A 19,283-nucleotide genomic window follows, 5' to 3' on the forward strand; every position below is an offset into this window, starting at 1 on the left:
GCTTTTCCAGCACAGGATCTAAGCTTTATTTCTCTTTTCATCCTTAGTTTCCAGCTGGGTTACCTGGATGGAGCACAGTTATACAAAGTCTGTTGTATTGACTTGAAATTTACGTTATCTAGAGTACATTTATTCCTTTCAAAAATGAAAAAATTTAAGCATTTTTGAAAAGTTGCTGTATACGCAGTCAGCATTGAATCAGTGCATCGGTTTATCTTTGGCTTATAAAAATGTGGAGGGTTTCTTGCTTGTAGTATAGTGGGACAATTTGGCTTGACGGAGGGGGTGTTTCTAGTTTGCAGACGTAAAACTTATGTTTTACAAAAGCTTGTGTATTTCTGAGAAGTTAAAGATAAATCATACTTCTTGAATATGCATTTCTAACATAGGCATTTCCTCACTTTATGGACGAATTTTTGCATGGTATTTTCTCACTCAGTTTTATGGTTTATTTTTAAATTTATAAGTGATCCAAAATAACATTTGAGTACTTTGTGTGTCAAATGTTTTCTTATCCATTGTTTGCTTATTTGAATCTGACCACAATCTTGGTGGCAAGCAGTAGGACTCTTATTTTATAGATAAGGAAATGGAGGCTTTGGATTGTAAAAGGACTCAACTGAGCCGGTAAAACAAATGAGAGCAGAATTTTCACACTAACATTGACTGAACACTCACCATTTACCAGGCACAGTTCTAAGTACGTTATATGTTTTAGCTCAGTTAGCCCTCACAACTGCCTCAGGAAGCATTATCTGTTACTGTTCCCATTTTACAGATTGAGAAATTGAGGGTGGGGAAGGCCAGGTAACCTGCCCAAGGTCACACATCTAGAAGTGGAGGAGCTGTAATTGAACCAGCCATTAACTTCTCAACACTCAGGTTTCTGACTCTAAATCCAGTGGGTTTTCTACAATATTGCAGATGTCTCCCAGTGTATGAGGGTGGCTCTAAAGTTAATTATAAAATAAAACCATGAGGGACTGGAAGTTAAGGTTCTGTTAAAATACCAAAGAAAGAGAAGGTCAGAACCCTAGAAGATACTGATCTAAAATTAAAAATCTGAAAAATAAATACCAGGATTTAGGAAATTATGCTTGCCTTACATGAATTAACTTATAAATATCTATACATTTAAAATAAACACCACTAAAAACTTACTCTTTTCATTCATCTTAGAAAAACATGTTTCTTTGGAGATGGTGGGAGAAGGTACAGGTTAATGACAAAGGAGAATGGTATTTTAATCCCTAATAGTTCTTTCTAATTGGTGGGCATTGTTTTCCAATAAAACAAATTTATTAATTGTGGCTGTGGCTTTGAACCTGAGCTAGCTTAGTCTGCGGGTCACAGAAAATGTCCCCAAATGACCTATTGAAAAAAATCAAGGAATTCAAGAGCCATCTCCTCCACCTCCTTGTACCTCCCCCACGTTCTGCCAAAACCCTCATTCTTATTTTTCAAAGGAGGCCTTTTGAGTCTAAATGGTCCAGATAGCTTGTTTAAACTTTTCCTTTCAGCCTTACTTAAAGTTGAAAAGGGTAGCCCTAATTTCTACTTTTTTTAAATTTTTTTTTTCTAATTTCACTTCCCATTTCTGGTTTAAAGAGAACAGAGAGCTTGGAACAGGGTGAAGGTACTCATCCTGCCCCCAGCTCTATAGCTTCACTGGGTAGAGTTGGATCCCTGGAGAGTTGGGGATTCAGTAAGTTTGCAGAGGCAGGTATCCTGAGGAACAGCACTCTTACCAGCCTCCCACCCTCTTCCCATCTGCTCCTTCCTGTTCTCCATCACCTTTTGATCAGCTGCTGGACATAGCCATTCCTCAGGGCCTTTAAAATAATGAGCCTCCCTTTTAACAATCTAACATTATTTTCATTTATTCATTTAAATATTGATCATTTCTTTAGTCTAAGACCTTGTGCTGATTGCTATAAGGAGTACTAAGATGAGTAAACTGTGGGTTGTGCATGTGATTATCTAGTAGGGGAATGAGATGAGTATACAAATAAAAAAGGAAGTTTTCAACACTGGTGATTCAGAAGAGAAAAAGGCCATATTTGGGACTGGGGTGGGTGGTAAAGGAAGGAAAGAGGAAAAATTGAGTTAAAAAAAACCAAAACGCTTCCATGGAAAAGGTGGCCTTTGAACTAAGCCTTGGAAGATGAATGGGATTTTTACAGATGGTGGGGGTCGGGGTATTGAGAGGACATAGAGGCATCTTGGGCAAAGAAAGAACTTGAACAAAGGCTTTCATGGTGTTTCTGAAAGATCCTTTTATGAATCATGGTGGAATTACCTATACCAAGTATTTTAAAGATGCAGAACTTTTGTAATCAGGAGGCAGTTTCAGGGAGTGGGAAAAGTTTTCCAAATGACCTTAGTCAAAATTGTCTTAAATATAAAACTTTTCAGTTATTGGAAAGACTATCGAAATACAATAGAAATACTCAGATTTCTCTCTATTTCTCTCACCACCCCCCCCCCACCCCATAGTTTCGCATAGGCCAGAATCCATTTACTTTTATTCAAATAGGCATTATACTTTATATTCTTTCAAATTAGAACCTTTGAAGTGTGATAAATGGATTGTTTCATACTTATCAATTTGTTCATTTAGCAAGTATTCATAGAGTATTAAGCATTATTCTGTGATAGGTACTATAGAACCAGTGGCTTTCAAGCACTTTAGACCATGACTCACAGTAAATCATTTAACATTTCGACCCCTTGTGAGTACCCATACACGTAACTGAAACAACTGTCACAAGGTAATGCTTATCCTTACTATGTGTGATGCACTTTGATATTTTCTATTCTATTTCCACTCTATTTTTTTTCAAATTTTCCATCTACCCATAGGTTGAAAACAGTGAAGAAGAGCTACTGACAGTACTGGAGTGCTTCCCAGTAGTACCTACTGACACATTTGGTTCTCTTCAAGTCAACTACCAATGGACATGGTCAGACCATGGCTTCTTTCATTCCTTGTTAGTTTGGCTTCCCAGGCCCTGTATAGTGTCAGAAAACTGCTCCAGATTCCTGACCTTGACCCTCAGGTGCCTTGACCCTTTCCTGTAGCCCCGGCAAAGCAAACATTTTAAGGCCTACCGCTATGCCTCTTGTTGGCTCTTGGGGTCAAAGCAGTTCAGTAGAACACAGAAGGCAGAAGGAGAGGTGCACACAAGGACCCTCCACATGCTTTCTGCGGGGTTACTGCAGGTGACTGGCCCAAGGTGGCTGTATGGTTGGCAACAGTGGTTCTCTTTGGTTGAGAGCCCTAGAGCATATCCAGAGCTTAGGAAAGGCCTTACTTAGCATGTGTGGGGATGAAAATATTTCTACAAGTGGATTTCAGGGCTAGGACCTGTGGGCTGCAGGCTTGAAGGGGGCTGGTTGCCTGGGTGCAAGAGGCAAGGAGATATCCATGGGAAGCTATGGAGTGCTGGGGGCAAGGAGCTGAGTACCACTCCCATCTGTGAAGAGCGTGAGCCTGGCTGTGGGTAGGTGTGTCTTGGAGAAAACCAGGTGGGAAGACTGGGTAATGCACGGTGTTAAAGTTGAGGACTCAGGCTTGGCTGGGGGCCACAGTGTTACAGAGACGGTGAGCACTGGGTGTGCAGATGAATTTTAACCACATGCCTTCTGATGACGATGAAGATGAGTATTGTGTGTGGGGAAGTGATTCCTTCCTGTGTTCCAGATTCTCTTTTGTGAAAATGTAGGAGGGTTATAAAATGCTAGGGATCTATTTTGGGAGAATGTCCCTGTGAACCAGAATGGGTCTAATCAATGACACTTTAGATGTAGCAACTGGTACGAAGCCCTTTGGCATAATATTGGTTAGCATAGCAGTCGAATTGAAGGAAAAAAATCTCAAAAGGAACGCAAGATTTTTTTCTGTATAAATGGGATTTTTAACCTGGTATGAGTTTGCCTGTTTAAATTTTCTTTATTTTGAAAATAAAGCCTTGGTAGCAAAATCAAGGCCATAAAAGACAATTTTAATATCATTTAATGGTAACATAATGTTTCCTTGTTTTATTTCAAAGTGAAATCCATAAAACTTACTTTAAATGTTGCCCATTCTCTTTTGTCTGGGAATTTAATTGAGGTTTCTGAATTCAGTTGGCTCCAGCCTTGCTTTCTGTTTGGCCCTGGGCAGCTCACGATTTTTCTCATTTCCTATTCTCAGTCTTGGTTTAATCACTTATAAAATGACAGCACTTATAGTGGCCTACCTCATAAGGTTGTGATGTTAAGTAATAAAAGTGTCAATTGCTTTGTGAATGCCAAATGTAGTTCTTTTAATACCCTTCGCTTCCTTAAAAAGTCTCTTTATCATAAACAAGGAAGGATACAGAAAGGCCACTTTGGGTCAGGTCATCCATCTGGTACAGAGTTCTGTCCCTGGCAGTGGGATCCAGGGACATTTTAGAGTGGAGGCTGGTAGTTTTTCTTAGTTGTATATCATACTCTAACAGACAAATACACCCTTACTTGTGGTTGTGCTACTAACGTATGTAGATATATTAACCATTACATAATCTTTGATGTTTCACTGAGAATGTATTGAATTACCACCCATTACATCAAATGACTTCATTTGGCACTGTGGGTCTCATTAAATTATGTCAGGCTAATCATAATTTAGTTTCAATAGAAACAAAATACACAGTTATTACCAGGGTAAGAGGACACCACACCATCCAAGAAACTAAATGGGTTTAGTCTACAGAAACTAACCCCTGGAGACATGATAGAGGCCCTGAAGGGGTTGAAGCAGTTTCACTGGGAAGGGGGCCTGGAGCTGTTTTGGGTTATTTAAGGGCACTGGTGAGATCAGGGGGTGTGAGAGTATCTAAAGGGGATGTGACCCTGCTATGTTGGAGGGTAACAATTACCTGTCTGTAGGAGGCTGCAGATGCCCTGCCAGCTACTTCTTACAAAAGATTCCTGGGGAAGTGGGCCAGCAGCAGTAAGTTATCTGAGTTCTTCCAACTTCAAAATCTATGATCATTCCCATCGTAGGAGAGCAGGAATCAAAGAGTGCAGAAGTCATTAATTTTCTCTTGTGTATTTTTCCCCTTTGTAATTTCCCCACTCACATGTGGAGGATGGCATAGAGGGTACTTAAACTTCTTCACATAATTTCTTCCCAGGGGGCTCATTGTTAGCTGAGGTAAACAAAAAGAACTGTAATTTGAAGACCACTAACATAACAACTCTGTTTAGAGTTATGTGTTAACTTGATGCTGAAAATAATTTTAATTTTCCTTTTTATGAACAGGAAATTAGTTGTCAGAAACCCTCTGGAGTGCTGTAATATGAGTCTGTTGGTCTTGGTTACATTTTGGTTGTCATACCTGTACTGTACCTAAGTTATGAAGTGACCACACATTTTCTGTCAGTGTTCATTGAAATGTTAATTAGTTGTCTGGTAGTTTAGATAGAAAAAAGCTTTGACTTCAGTGGATCATCACCAGTTCTAGGAAATAACCTGTTTTTATTTTCCAATTTCAAGGTATGTTTGTTTTTCTATAAACTGTATCTTGAGAAAGAAAAGATCCAGGGCTTATAAAACTATTTTGAGAACATAAGTCAGTATACTTAACTGTCATCCAGGAGGTGCTTCTCAGACATTAACTTGCCTTCAGGTAACTTAGGGAACTTGATAAAATATACATTATGATTTAATAGGTTCAGGGTGAGGCTATGATTCTGCATATCTAACTAGCTTCCTGGTAAACTGCTGGTCCACAGACCAAACTTTGAGTAGGGAGAACTAAAAGGATGAAAATTACTTTAAAAAGAAGTTCTTCTGTATGTTGGTAAATTGAACACCAATAAAAATTAATTTATTTAAAAAAAAAGAGTACAATGCAGAAAAAAAAATGAGATACAAATCTATATTTTTACCTTGGAAAAAAAATAAAAAGAAGTTCTTTTAAAATACTGCACTTTCTTCTCCTGATTTTGGGGGAAGAAGGGGTTGCATAATAACATTATAATTCCATGATGCCAGGAAGTTACGTTTAGAGCAGCATTTATTTTATTTTTGTGGGTCTTTCTAATACGGTTTTAAAAAATATTTTATTTTTATTTATTTATTCATGATGACCCAGAGAGAGAGAGGCAGAGACCTAGGCAGAGGGAAAAGCAGGCTCCTCTGATGCGGGACTCAATCCCAGGACCCTGGATCAGGCCCTGAGCCAAAGGCAGACACTCAACCATTGAGCCACCCGGGCATCCCTCGAATACAATTTTGATGAGTGAAGGGGTGGTTAATTGTATCCTAGTGGGGACACAGTGGCGAATAAACATAAAAGCCGAAGTAAATGAAGTTTGTAATAAATAGGCTAATCACTTTTTACAGCTTTACAGTTCTTGTCAGTCCTTCAAAGGCCAGGTTTTCCTGTGTCAGCAGTGAATGCTCAGAGTAACTGGGTGCCAAGTCTTATAGACACTCCTGGATTTCTCAGGGAATCTCACAGTCCTTCCTGGAGCTGCCCAGGGCTCAGACCAAATGTCTGCATTCTCTCCTAGCCATTCCCTCTCTGGGAGGGAATTGGGGAGGTAGGGTGCTGAGGGGAAGGGAGGTGGCAGTGGTGGGGGAGAGGGGTAGCTATTTGCAGATTGACTGCACTACCCTGTGGCCATAGCTGCAAATTGCAACTTTCCTCAAGTCCTGAGAGAAATCAAAACTCAAGCTCCAAGTGGAGCCAAGGGCAAGTCTCAGACACCTCAGGTGGGGAGCCTTCTAACCCAGCACTGCCAGCTCCCCTATCCCTCAGCTCTGACCACAGAGTGCCCTGAATCCATCAGGTGCTCACACATAGCTGCAGTTTCTGGGTTGAATTTCCAATCCTATTTCATTAGAAAAATAAGTGCATATAGGAATGATTATATAAGCAAATATAGTGCAGTTGACTTTGAATGTGCTGTTGAGACGGACAGGAAATTTATTTACTTTATCTTCTTAATGAGGATTTGTGTGTGTGCGTGCACACATGCACATTTCCATTTTCTGAAATGGCATAGAAGACTGTTGCTGGTAAGAGCAAGCCACATTGGGTTAAACAATTGTGACCATTTCAGATTTGAAAAAGAAACCTGACTTTGCAGGAATAGTAGTGACCAGTTCAAATCTTGCAGTCTTGGGACACATGTGAACCCACAGAGGAAGTGCTTGCAATAGCTTTCAGCCCATTGTTTGTGGCAAGACTCCTCATTTATACTTCTAGTTGTGATGCTGCCTTATACATCATAATTCATTATGCTGTCTAATAGTATTTAATAATTTCTTGTAATTATTCCACCAATTTAACTTTTCTTTCAGATTGGGAGGAGGGGAGGGAAAATATTTCCCTCAAGAAGATAGGTCAGGCCCATAATAAGGAAGGTGGGTGTTTGTGAGTATGGCTTTGTTTTGTCCTAGTATTATCAAATTAATATATTTTCTTTTACAAGAGAGAAAACACTGTTTATAGGCCATCAACATACAGTACAAACAGAATAGTCAGGCGATTTAGACAACTCTCAGGGGTAAAAAAAAAAGGACTCTCAGAGTCAGGGGTTGCTCCCAAGAAGAAACACCCAAGAGTTGCTTAAGAACAAAGAAGCAACCGATCATGGTCAACTAAATTCTGAACTTAGGTTACATTATTCAGAGTTTTGACTGAGAAGACAGGCCATCAGCACGACCCTCCCTCGTTGCTCCCTTTTATACCAACCATATTCCATGACGGGGAGCCCACTGGTGTCAATTTTCAGAATTGCTGAGCAGGAAAATGCTGTTGGAGTTTGTGGACTTTACCTCAGGCTAAGAGACATGTATCTTCACAGGCCGTGGACACTGCAGCTCACTGAAATAGAGGGTCGGGATGGGGAGTGTTTTGGTCCTTCCACTTACTCCGATGTCCTGCCAGCTCTCCTCATGGTCTGCAGTGGTAGTGGAATGGAGTGTGGGACCCTTTGAGCAAAATATATGAGTCGTCTGTTGTCCAGAGGAAATAGATAGTAGCATCAGCAGTAACGGGAAAACCATGCTATCCCAACTGACATCCATATGTAATAGCCTCTTTTTGATATAAAATCAAATGGTTTAATATTTTACTGTGGTATACCAGTTGTACCTCTGGCTGTGTAACTCTGTAGGATGAAGCCTTTGACCTGGCCTATATTGTCTGGGCTCAGGTTAGGGTGATGCAGATAAAGTCCATGCTGTGTCTGAGCACCAGACACATCTGCTGTAGTAGGATATTCAGAGCTCAGGACAGATGTTGTGTGCAAAGCCTGCTGAGTCCTCAGAAGTGTAGGACAGGGCTGCTCAGCTGGTACCACACGGACTCTCCTATTTCTGTTCCTTTCATTGAAGATAGGTCTTTCTCCAGAATATGGCATGACTTCTGAGAACTAAATCTTTTAGATGACTTTCCTTTAGAGTGCTTTTTGTTTTGGTTTGTTTTTAATAGGTAGAGTTTATTCTTTTAGTATGAGCAGAATACCTGAGAAAGATATTTTGTGGGAAAGCTGGTATATTTTACCTGCTACCCAGCCACCCTCCCCCTCCCTCTCCTCAACTCAAATGAATACTCCAAGGCTGAGTTAACAAGTTCTCAGTATGGAAATTAAATATTTATAGTCTAGAAAGGAAGTATGGTATTTCAGTTTCTAATATTTAGGTAGATAATTAGTTACATAAATTAGTTTCTATTCTTTTTTTCTTACTCTTATCCCTCAGCAGGACAAAAGTAATATTTTAAAGTCCTAAAATATCATATACAATAATGTAACACAGTATGGATGCTTTAAACTGCTCTTTGTAACTTTCTTCCTCTGGATTTATAGGTTTCTGGGTTGAGATGAACAACCATTTATTGAACCAGACACAGAAGTGAATAGACCACTTTTCCAGCCCTTGATGTGTTTATACTTTAGCCTGGAGCAGATTATTTCAAATAATCTCAGTAGAGTTTTTATATGCTGTAATAGGGAATCCTGGGGAGTACATAAAAAGGTACTCTTCTCATTGTGGAGTTTTAGGGAAGATTCTTGGAGAAAATGAGACCTAATTTGAGTTTTACAGGATGAATAGGAGTTAGTGAGGCTGGCAATAGGGGAAATGTGGGTAGGTACAAAGGTGCAAAATAATGCAATAGTTACAATAGATAAGCAAAGACAAAAAAATGAAAAAGAGTGTGTTGTGAACAATGATGAATGCAGGTAAGTTGCAGGTCTGAAGCATTCAAAATAAGGAGTAGCAGGAGAGGAGTCGGGGGAAAAGAGCCCCCGGAAGCCAGACTTCCAAGGGCCTTGCTTGGCATTCCAAGGAGTTCGAATGTTTTCTAGTAGGTAATAGCCTGCTATTGAGGGCTTTGAGGTGAGGAACAAAATGGCCACATTTGCATTTTATCATTATTTCTAAAAGGCATTGTCCATGGATGAGTCTGGTGGCTGTGAGGTTGGGAAGGTCAGTTCAGGGAGTGATGGCTGCCAAGATGAGGCCAATGCGGATGGAGAGGAGAGGAGGCAGTGTGGAGAGGTGTTCAGGGATTATACAGGAAGAACTTGGTGACTGGGACCAGAGATGCTTTTAGAACACTTAGCTTGTGTGATGAGGTAGGGAATATAAGAGGAAGAGCAAATTGAATGGGGAAAGATGAAGTGGTTGGATATAAATATATTGCAGTTGAAGTGCCTTAGGCCCTCCAGGTAGAATTGCCCATAGAAAGTTTATTGTATGATAATGACAATTAAGGTTAGAACAGAAATAAAGATTTGGGAGTTATCTGCATACAGGTACTGATGAGAACTGTGAAATTGGACAAGATTATCCAGGAAGAAAGGAGAGGATGAGAATTAAGCTGAGGGCACAGAGGGACATTGGTTTGGAAAGCAGCCCTTGAAAAGGGTTGAAAACAAATGGTTGGAGAGGTAAGGAACCATGAGAAAGTGGGGTCCCAGGTCAACTGCTTTAGAGTAGTCGCTTAACACAGGAAGGTTGAAGTGGTTGATGGAATTGGCAGTGGGGGTGCAAGAATGAATGGGAGGTGGGGAAGTGGAGATTATGAATGGTCTCCTCTTGAGGGGAAAGATGGAGCAGATGGATGGTGGCATGTCTCAGAGAAGGAAGTGGATGGGCTAGGTCAGGCCCAGAATAAGAGGAAGAGCAAGTGGGTGGTTTTAGATGTAGATGTGTTGAGGGAGGTGGAGACTTTAAAAAAAAATCTGAGAAATGGAAGTTTTGGGACATGGAACCATAGAGAAGAAGGTAGTATCAAATATTAGACTCTAAAATGTAAATAATAAATGTTTCATAGATAGTTTTGAATAAGTGACTAATGAATGAAAAGTCTGCATACACCACTTGAGCATAAATTTATGTCACACCATCTGTAATTTAATTAGAGTGTTTTTTAAAAGTAATTTTGATTTGGAAGTAATTGGATGAAGCTCTGTAGCCAGGAAAAAATTTGTAGACTTTTCTAATTGAGGACTGTTTAAAATGGATTTTTAAAAAGTGTTTTCAAACACACAAGACTGACAGAATGAGGTGCCCCAGAATGGTGTTCCGACATTTAACGGCCATAATCTCCTTGGAAGGGCACTTAGCCCATCTGGCATCAGGGATTCTTAGTTTTTTCTTACATGTAAGGAAGTGTAGTGAGCGCGTTATGTGCATCGTATCTCATTTAATCTTCATCACCTGTGAGGAGGTTCTTTTATTCTTTATTTTATATCAAGAGTGGGAAACAAAGGTGCAAAGTAACTTAATCCAAAGCCCCCACAACTAGTGCGTACAGAGCTGGAGCTTCAGTCCAGACAGTCTGGCTCCAGTCCTCACAGGTAGCCACCAGCATACAAAAAGTATCTCAGTGACAGAATCATAGGGCATGAATTCCAAGGTCCTTTCCAACTTTAAAATATTTGTGATTTCATATGTATATCTTTATAGTCTCCAACAGGTACAGTGAAATACATACGGAAAAACATCTTAAGATTTTGTTTGAACTTTTTAACTCAGAAGGAATAATATATTGTGTCCAAGTTACTGTGTATTTTGGACTAGAATTCCAATTAAATAGGTTTTACTATGCAAAGATCATAATTCATTGCCATTTTAGCTACCAGTTTTTTTTGTCAGTGTTTAAAACATAAAAATACGTTGTCTATATCTGTTTTCTCTCTTAATTATTTGTATACTCATAAAACCACTAATTTGACAAGTTTAATGGATGAAGAAAATGATAACAACTGTTCACCACAGCTGGTCAAATCTATCATAACACCTAAATGTAACTTTATTAATAATAATGATGGTGCAGCAATAAAATGAATACAACCACCTTAGAAAGGTAATCTGAAATTGTGTGTGAAGTGATTCTTTTCTGTGTAGATTATTTTATAATTTCTTTTTAGTTTCTACAGAAATACTATCTCTTCTAGCTGTACAATTGATTCTATAAAAAGTGTTGCTTTGATGACATGGAAAGAATAAATGGGATTAATTTATGTCACTAGCACTTCAGGGGAAGTAAAATTAATAGATTCTTGGCATAAGGAATTGTGACATACTGGAACAGATGACAAAAATGATTTTAAATATGTAAAAATCTTTGAGTATAAGACAAATTAGACTTTAAGGTAGGTTAAAAATCCACATGGTGACAAAATTCCAGAAAGAATTTTGCGTCTGATAATGGGAAGGGCAAGGGGTTTGGAGCCAGCATGCAGTGGGTTCAAATTATGACTGTGCCATTCTCTAGTTGAGCAAATAACTTAACCTTCCTGTGCCTGTTTCCTTATGTATCAAATGGAGATAATGCCTGTGCCGCTGATGTATCATGAAGATTAAATGAGATAATATACACAGATAACCTGGCACATAGTAGATCCTTAGAATGGTAACTTTATTATTCTTTATTCACTTCTCTTGGTTACTTACTATTTTTATTAACAATTGTATTTAATTGCTGTATCCATTCTGTTGATTAAAACATATTTAGAAGCATTTATGTGAGTCACTCTTTCAGTTTGTATCTTTTTAAAAAATCGGTGTTTTTTTTTTCAACTCTGGGCTGTGTTTATTTAATAACTACAGCAGATAAGAATAGAAGATAGTCTAATACTTTCTTCTATAGAGAGCAGGAATATTTTCTTGTGACTTCACAATCCTCTTCGGTGTTGGTATAAAGATCCCTATGCATTGTATGTGCCTATTTAAAAAAAAAACTATATACATTTCAATTACAATAAAAACTAAGAGAACTTGAACAATTATGATTGTTATAATTATGATATATAATATAATAATATTATGGAATTGTTTCGGTGGACTTCAGAGCAATGACTTTGGATAGCCCCAATGACAAAATTTCTAGTAATTTTTCATCAGTACCAAACTGTGGTCTTTCCACTATTTCAGATGGATGATTGTACCTTTACCTCATATCTCTACTTTGATCCTTATCCATATGACTGCTCCCCATTTTCAGACTTAGAATGACCTCAGATTCTCCAGCTGTATGACAGCCTATTGTAGTCTATAGAGTGAACTCAAGTGATGTATTCATTGTTTCCATAGACTTCAGATTTGGGTGCTTTCTATTCTCTTGATTCCCTTCTCTTGTCACTGCATTAATTGCTGCTGAAGAACATAGGATAGTTTTATATCAAATTGCTTTATTCTGGCAAACCAAGAAGATGAGTCATTACACATTTCTTTCATACTGAATTGTGAAATCAACATTCCCTAAAGGTTGTTTATGACATCCATCAGGTTTGTCTACTAACAGATAAATTAAAATGACAAAGTGGGTTAAATGCTAGAATTGTAGTTTGCATTAGTCAGCTTTTGTCAGGCAATGCTGTGGTAATAACCCCTAGATCTCAGTGATTTACAATCTCAAAATGTAACTCTTACCCACATTATGTGGCAGTTGAAGGTCAGCTGTACCCTCGTGTGGCTAAGGCTGACAGAGTATATACCTTTTTTGGAACATGCCATCCTCTTGGTGGAGAGAATGAAAGAGCTTTTGCTGAATATGGCATACTATCACATGGCTCCCATTTCATTGGCCTAATTAGTCATAAGCCCAAACCTGACATCAGTAGGAAGGACAAATATCCTCCTTTTATGAAGCAGTAGTGCCAGTCACATGGTGATCAGCAGGAACGCATATCCTCCTAAAGGAAGGCAATGAAAAACTGAAAACAATGATACATATAGTCTACTAAGCAATTCATCAGTATTTTATTGTTGTTATTGTTAATCAGTGTTTTTAAATGAAAGGAAACTAGTAAGCTTTGAAAAAGGGCTTCCAGAATGTCTAGTAGTGTGTTCTTTTATATTATAGAATTTTTCTATCTTTTGGCCCATCGTTTTCTTTTTACTGGAATTTATCACCTTTTTTGAATTTTCATGGCAGAAAGGGTAGCTGATGAAAAAAGTTGGTGAAATGCATTCATCCAAAGAGCCAAAGTTTCCATGTTGTCAGCTTTACAATATTAGGGAAGTTATTTTTGAAACTATGTGTTTATTTAATATTTCATTTTTAAGCAACGTGCCTTTATCATATATAGTAGAATGCTATTATTCAATTATAATGTCCAGGTTCTTAAATTAATAATCAGACTTTGCTTGCCAGTCACTAATTGGAATCAAGTTGTGAATGAGGAGTAAAATCCATATATAAATTGTAAGGGAATCAGGCAATAAACTATCTGGGAAAAAGCTACATTAATGTTTTCTTTAACTGAAGCTTTGCTTATGACTTGAGCCTCATTTTGATTTTTGTTTAGAACAAATTTAGACATTTAGACAAAAGATGTGGTAACCTACAAATATAGAGGGAATGATAATTAACTGTTGATGTGAGTGAATGAATGCATGCATGTTTATTGAAGTCTTGAGGGTAAGGGCTATGAAAGGATTTTCTTGGAATCTGGCAGGACCTTTCAGAGTCAGGCTTACTCTTGGTTCACTTTACACTTTATGGATTTTAGGATAGGCTGGGTCTGTACTCAAATGTAATGCTTTTCTGAAATAATGAACAACTTTCCTTCCTATGTATGTTCAGTTTGTGTTACCTAAGAAGTGTATTCAATATTATTGGAGTAAGATACCACTTCTATGTTAATTCTAATGAAATTGAAGAAGGAAACCCAATATTGTGAAGTGCTTAATGGAGTTTAAAATCTCTGGGAGACTAGGCCAAAGTAAGAATATAAATGAAATAACTGAAAATGTAGTCATTACTTTCTAGTTTGTATGAGCACCAGGATGCAATATTTTGAACTAATTGCAACTGCTATAAAGTACTTAGAAGAAAACCCATTAGAGAAAAAGTAAAACCTGAACAGATTAGTGTTCTTTAGTGAGCCAGGCAGAATTTCTTTTGTTGCTTCAAAATTTTTCTTATCACTTAAATTTCTTGGCTCTATAAACAAAAGTATCTTTCCCTCCACGTTTTCCAGAACTGTGTGTATACCAGGAAACACGTCTCTTAACCAAATATCATAGTATTGAAAGCCAAAATAAATTCTGAATTTTATATTCTGCATCTCAGGTTGAGATTATATGAAATTAGAAGACCAGACTTTTTAGTTGTTAGTATTTAGTGATGGGATTGTGAGTCCCTGTTATTTTTACTGTCTTTTTTGTATATTGATCTTGTATCCTGCAACCTTGATGAATGTATTCATTAGTCCTAGTAAGTGTGCATGTGCATGTGGGAATGAATGTGTATGTGTGTGTATTTCTTAGGGTTTTATATGTGCAAGATCATGTTATCTGTAAATAGAGATAGTTTTACTTCGTTTTTTCTAATGTGGGTATCTTTTATTCAATTTTCTTGCCTAGTGGGTACGTTAGAATGTCCAGTACTATGTTGACCAGCAATGGTGAGAGCAGACATTTTTTCTCGGCTTATTCCTGTCTTAGGGGGAAAGCATTCAGTCATTCAGTATTAAGTATGATATTGTTTGTGGGTTTTCATAGATGCCTTTTATCAGGTTGAAGAAGTTCCTTTTTCTATTTCTAGTTTGTTAAGTGTTTTTATCATAAAATAATGTTTGATTTTGTCGAAGGCTTTAGACGTCTATGGAGGCAATTGTGTGTTTTGTTCTTTATTCTATTTATGTAATGTGTTATGTTGACTGATCCTCGTATGTTGTACCAACCTTGCATGCCTGGAATATTTCACTTGGTCATGGTATATAATCCTTTCATATGTTGCTGGATTCATTTTACCAGTATTTTGATGAATAGCTTCCTTTTTTGAAAAGACTGTCAATTTATTCTTTGAAAATAGAAACTCAGGAACACTGGAGAGAAAAGTAAACATGACTTTCCCAGGACTTGGCCCCATGGAAATATGGAAACTTCATTTCTGTACATGCTCTGAATGACTGTCCTTTAAGTGATAATCAGACTTCAAAATATGCCTACCTGAGTACTCAAGTTCAGAAACTTATGTAATAGTTATTTAAAGAATTTTACCTTGGCGTATGCTGAAAAATTCCCACATAATGTTATTTCTTATGTGACACATTCAGATTTTAGATCCTGACCCTGTGGAAATCACTTAATTTTTCTTCTTAGCTTAGTTTCTTAATCAGTAAATAGAATTATGAGGAGTGAATACAATATGGTGTTTAAATGTGCTCATATTACATAATATGGTAAGATACAATTGTTTATATAAGCAGGTAAATATAATTGCTTAGCACAGGGGCATAAGTTAAAATAAGTTCAAGAGCCAAAGAGACCAAGTAAATGTCTGAAGCAGTTACATAATTGGATATGATGGGGCCTGTGGCCAGTTGGAAACCTTGCAACCTTGCTTCAGTACATTCAAATTCAAAGGAAAACAAACAAAATAAAATGAACAAAGCAAACTTAAATCCCCCATTGTTCTGGCCAGACATCACATTTCTGCCTCCCCTGTGTGACACCCTGATTCAGTGACAGAATGTATAGACCAGGGTCTCATTCCAGTTCCACCATTGAAGAAATTCTTAATGTCTCCTAGTCCTCTTCTTCTGAGTCATAAAATGCTGATGATACGCCTTGCCTGTCTCCAGAGGCTATTGTGAGAGGCTGAAGGGGAATAATATGTGAAAATGACTCGAAAACTATTCAAGCCTGTATCCATGTAAGAAATATTGTTGTTTCTTAGTTTTTGCAAATCTTAGTTCTCCAAAGATGACACTTTCCTTGTTAAGAAGGTTTCGTAGCCAGACATTGGGAAACTCCAAAAGGCTAGCTAGAAAAGCCCCCTTTCGATAGAATGAACCTGGTAATAAATGTAAGCCCGTTTAATGTATTTTCCTGACTTGAATTCTTACCTGAATCATACCACTATCATTATGGCAAAAAGAACCATTGTCTTGTTTTTCTCCCCATTACTTGCTATTAGAAATGTGAAGTATTGGGATCCCTGGGTGGCGCAGCGGTTTAGTGCCTGCCTTCGGCCCAGGGCGCGATCCTGAAGACCCGGGATCAAATCCCACGACGGGCTCCTGGTGCATGGAGCCTGCTTCTCCCTCTGCCTGTGTCTCTGCCCCCCTCTCTCTCTCTCTCTCTCTCTCTCTCTCTCTCTGTGACTATCAAAAATAAATAAAAAAATTAAAAAAATAAATGTGAAGTATTATGACAGTACTATAGGCTTCATAATTCTTAAAAACCAGTTATATTAGTTATAAGGACTTTCTGTGGTTTACTTGACAAAGTCTCGGTACCCTGAGATTAGAAAAAGTTAATTTTGCAATTTTCTGACTGCAGCCAATCAAGTGCTGTTATCTTGAAGCCTCTGTAAGAGGTTCTTTTGGAGCAAGATGTAAACCAGCATCTGCATAAAATTTGCCAAATAGCCATTCAGTGGTATCTGTGGCTCAGCTAACCATTTCTCCTCAGTCAGTAGGACATAGTCGTAGAAACTCATGATCCTAAGTTTATTGAATTCCCACTAAGTCTGAAGCACTATGCTAGCTTGAGAGCACAGAAAAGTAATGTGGCCCTTTGAAAAAGCATGAAGTCTGGTTGGAGAGCGAGCAATTTCCATGAAATAGCTCTAGAATCTGGACTCATAGACTATTAGCTTGTCTTGAAGGAGCCCTGGAAGTCATCTATCAAGCCATTTCCCTCATTTTACAGCAGAGAAAACTGATACCTGTCACTAAATATTAATTTCTACCAGGTAGTCCAAGTCTTCTCAAATCCTCAAGTCTAGCTGCTTCCCAGAATCACATGGGGATATAGTCTCTAAGATGGGGAACCAAGAGTTCATACTGAAGTACAAAAGATTGACAGTCCTGAAGGATTCCGGCAGACCCAAATGCTTAATGGATTTAGGAATGGTACCAGTCAGGTTGTTAGTGTTTTTGGAATTTAGAGTTTAAGGAGTTCATTGAAAGGCCAAGAAAGGGCCCAATGGAGAACTTTAATGTTGCAGTAATGGGTGGGTAAGATTGAGATGACTGAGACCTTGGGTGAGGGCATGGAGTTGGGGATTGGCATGGCCAAGGTGACGAGTATGGTGTTTTATGTCATGAGTTTCTCTTGGATAGCAAAGTGCATAGGGAATTTTGTACATTCACTTTGAAAACGAGCTGTGACATGCTCAAGACATCCTGATAGTCACTTGGACTTTTTTCGAGAAGGTTTCGAGAAAGTATTTGATTGCATTACAGGTAATTCTACAATTCTAAATTCATTGTATCTGGCTAAGCATTTTTTTCTAGTTTATTATTAATATCATCATAGTATCTTCTCTGGCTTCCCCAAATTGTTTTGAGATAGACATTGATAAATTTGTATGTTCATTTCCTGTTTTTCTTGGTAATAAAGTAATTGATATGCAGTATGCTACTAAATATGTCCAGAGACATATTTAGATATGGTGTACTAGAGACAACCAGCAGAAACATGAACACTTATAAATTATTCTTTGTTGAAAATAATTTTATTATCTCAAGAAAGTGAATTATTTTTATGGTATTTTAAATATTATTAAGGTACATGAAGCTGTATACAGTCTTCATGATAAATAAATAAGTGTTCTCAACCAGTGTTGACACCACACAATTTCCTTTTTGTAAAATGTCTGTCCACTTTGTATTTACATATATAATAATTTTATAGTTATGCATTCTGTATGCATTTTAAAGTTACATTCATTTTGCTGTCAAAATGTTCAACAGTTTTTGTACAATAACCATTCTCTCTAGCCTATGAATTGGTTGAAGGGGGTAATGGCATAGTAATGATTAAAACCATGGACTCTGAACCAGATGATCTGAGTTCTTATTCCACCCCCCCCCCCTTTCCCTTTTTGTTGCTTGCTAGCTATGGATAACTATTTTGTCAACTGTGAACTCTGGAAACAAATACCTATCACAAAGGATTGGTGTCAGGATTAAATGAGTTAATCTATGTAAAGTGCTTTAAAGTTATCTAGTTAATGCCCTTCATTTTATACATTGAGGAATCAAGGACTTATTCTAAGGACTCACTCAAGATCATTAAGAAATGAGAACCTGGACGAGAACCCAAACCACCTGATTCCCAGGCTAGGTGAGAAGGGAAGAAAGTTGCTTCTCTCTGAAGCACTTCAGTGTTTGGTCTGGCTCTTTTACTGAGTCCCTCTGGCCCTATTCCTGCCCCCCCCCCCCCCCCGCCCCCCAGCTCTTCATTTCTCTTCTCTATCCCATTCTTCCTCTTTGGCCTTATAAATCCCTATTCTAAACCTGGAGGTTTGGGAAGCTCCAAACATCATATGCACATTTTTCTTTTTCTCTTTGTCTTTTCTGAGAAGAGAGCCTACAACTTTCATTAGACTCCTGAAGCAACTGTGACCAGAGTGGAAGCATCTCTAGGAGCAGACAGAGTCCATTATGAGCAGAAGCTGAGGTGGTGCTGGAGAAGTATAAGAACTGTATTCCTTTGTTAGTGTTTTCAGCTGCAGAGGAAGGAGTGGGCACTAATAGGGCTGCTGGGCAGAACCATTGTGCCAGGCACAAGTGATTTTATCATGAAGACACTGCCGAATCTCTTCTTGACTGTGTGAACACGTGGGAGGCTTGGAATTTTACAGCCAGAACATAAAGACAATGCAGGCCATGGCTTGGAAACTAAGCCCCAGAAGAACTAAGAGCCAGCAGGTCCCTCTCTTCTTCTGTTACTTTGTTATGGCAAGGTGGGAGTCAAGTGGCTTAAATTTGCCTTCCTTGCAAATGAGCTGATTGACCTGAGCTTTCTCACAGTGATGCATAACTGCTAA

At 38.2% G+C, this 19,283-nt stretch overlaps 1 protein-coding gene across 6 annotated transcripts in view; it reads left to right on the forward strand.

Moving 5' to 3' along the window:
- Positions 1–19,283, forward strand: part of AFF3 (ALF transcription elongation factor 3) — a 522,770-nt gene that overhangs the window by 2,147 nt on the left and 501,340 nt on the right. The gene's annotated exons all lie outside the window — the stretch shown is intronic.

This window comes from Vulpes vulpes, chromosome 16 (assembly GCF_048418805.1).
Source record: "Vulpes vulpes isolate BD-2025 chromosome 16, VulVul3, whole genome shotgun sequence".
Taxonomy (NCBI): domain Eukaryota; kingdom Metazoa; phylum Chordata; class Mammalia; order Carnivora; family Canidae; genus Vulpes; species Vulpes vulpes.